Source organism: Nannospalax galili, unplaced genomic scaffold (assembly GCF_000622305.1).
Source record: "Nannospalax galili isolate Female #2095 unplaced genomic scaffold, S.galili_v1.0 scaffold752, whole genome shotgun sequence".
Taxonomy (NCBI): Eukaryota; Metazoa; Chordata; class Mammalia; order Rodentia; family Spalacidae; genus Nannospalax; species Nannospalax galili.
The window spans coordinates 9898-12294 of NW_008333404.1; the positions used below are offsets into that span (position 1 = coordinate 9898).

Genomic DNA, 2397 nt, shown 5'->3' on the forward strand with positions numbered 1-2397 from the left:
CTACAAATGGGGACAAAAAATACAAAAATATTTATAGGAAGGAGAAAGGAGCATAGAATAAGACCAAGAAAAAGAAAGCCAAGGAGAAGCTGGAGAGCCAAAGGAAGGGAGGAGGAAAGGGAGGGGAAAGAGGAGATGGGAAGGAAGGGGAGGGGAGGGAGGGAGGGAGGGAGGGAGAGAGGGAGGGAGGGAAGAACAGGGAGGAGGAAAGGGAGGGGAAGGAAGAGAAGAGAAATGAGGAAGAAATCAGTGTGGAAAAAAACAAGGAAATATTTCCCTTCAGTGCTATAGAATAATTTTAATGAGAATGTGAATTTTAGTGCGTGCTTCATCAGTATGTATACTAAAATTGGAACCACACATTAGGATGGACCCTGTACAAGGATGACATGAAAACTCATGAATTATTCAATATATTTAACTCTAAAGGAATCAAGAACCTCAACATAAAACCTGAAACTTTGACATTGCTAGAGGGAAAACCAGGAAGTGTACTTCAGCATCTAGGCACAGGTACAGACTTTCTGAATAGGATGCCAACAGCACAGGAAATAGGTCAATAATCAACAAATGGGGTCTCACAGATCTCATTTGAATTTCTGTAGAACAAAGGAAACCTGTCAACTGAGTGAAGAGGCAGCCTACAGAATGCGAGAAAGTATTTTCCAGCTATTCATCCAACAGAAAGAAATGTCTAGAATATATTTAAAAACTAAGCATCAACAGACATGGTTGCTCATTCAGGAGGAGGAGACAGGTGGATCTCTATGAGATCAAGGCCAGCCTGGTCTATATATCAAATTCCAGGCCAGCTGGGGCTCAGGGAGACCCTGTCTTAAACACCCCTACTCCAGAAAAGAAAAAAAACCCAATTTTAAAATGAGCTATTGAACTCAACAGGGAATTAACAAATATAAATGGCTGGGAAATATTTTTTTTTAAAACTTCTTTTTTAAATTGATTTGTGTGTGTGTGTGTGTGTGTGATTTCATACAGAACATCCTAAACAATCTTATTCATCTTTATACTCTCAGCATCCCATAGCACACCCCCCACACACACTGAAGCCCATATACTCTGTCATCCCTGTTACTGTCCACTGTGTTGTCAGTGCCCCCAGCCATTTCCCAGTACAAGTCCATCTGCTGAGTCTAGTCAGCCTATCTAGAGTCCCTTGTTTTAGGAAGGTCAGCTGCTTCTCATATAGCAGCAATCAGTTGCCAACATTCCTTTAGATAAGATTGGGGTCTGCTGTTGATTTTCCCAGTTCTATGCTGGGTTACTGTCTGGGAGTCTTTTGGGTCACCCTGACCAACAACTCAAAGGAGTCTGGCATTGTTTCTTGTTATGTAGCCTTTTGATGTACATACGGACCCTTAAAGAAATATACTGGTCACTTGAATCTTTAGTTATACTTTCCTTTGGGGTGTTTAAGACCATACAGTTGGCCCAAATAAACAAATTTATTTTTACTCTTAAGGTCCTTTGAGGATCTGTTCCTCAGGGGTCACATGGGCTTGGGAGGAGCCCCTGGCTCTTTTCTTTTACCAGCTCCATCTATGTGAAGATAAGTCAAAGGTCCTACTCGATCATGGCTGGCTTCACTTGGAAGCATGGAGGAAAAGTTTTCTCTGTGTTGACCCTCCTTTTTGTAGACTGGACACTGGTTCAAGTCCATCTGGTGGGGTCTCCATGGCCTCCCTGAACAAGAGGACAGGTGACTCACCACAGTTACAGGACATTTTGAGAGATGCTCATAGTCCCCTGGAACTTAGTCGACCTTGGAGGGCAAGGGGCAAAAACTGCCCTTTAGGTCCCTCTAACCAGATTATTACGGGCCTCAAAGTATCACTGTTAAACATCCAAGAAGGTTAGTTCCACCAGTCTGGTACTTTTAATTACCATGTGCTATGTAGATAAAGCTTGGGCGAAAAACAAACATTCTCAGATAAACTTTGACTAGACATATATTTTGTTCCTTGTATAATTTGTCAGTAGGTTGTTGGACTAATACGGTTCCCTCTGGTTTGTTTAAACTAGCTAAGCATTATTTATCTCTCTCACTGTCTAACCCTTCCACCATGTTTTCCCCATTTAAAGTGCCCCCATTTCTCCCTTAATAATACCCTTTTCCTATGGTCCCACCTCTATTGAGCTCCTTCTTCCCCTTTATCCTCAAGGTTTCTTGTATAACCCATTTAAATAACCCCATGTTTATCCACATCTCCCTTAGTAACACCTGTTTCTTACTGTTCTTCTCTTTCAGATTCTTTCTTTTCCTTTACCTCCCTGGTTCCTTTTCATTATCCTGATTCCTATAGTTATGTCTGGATACACACTTAGGGGGATTTGGTGCTAGGAGCCACATATGAGGGAGACCATACATCATTTTTTTTT

General features: G+C 41.7%; 1 pseudogene; it reads left to right on the top strand.

Annotated features, from left to right (window-relative positions):
• The first annotated feature begins 323 nt into the window (after window positions 1–323).
• Window positions 324–419, top strand: LOC115069467 (annotated as a pseudogene).
• Window positions 420–2397: the final 1978 nt, after the last annotated feature.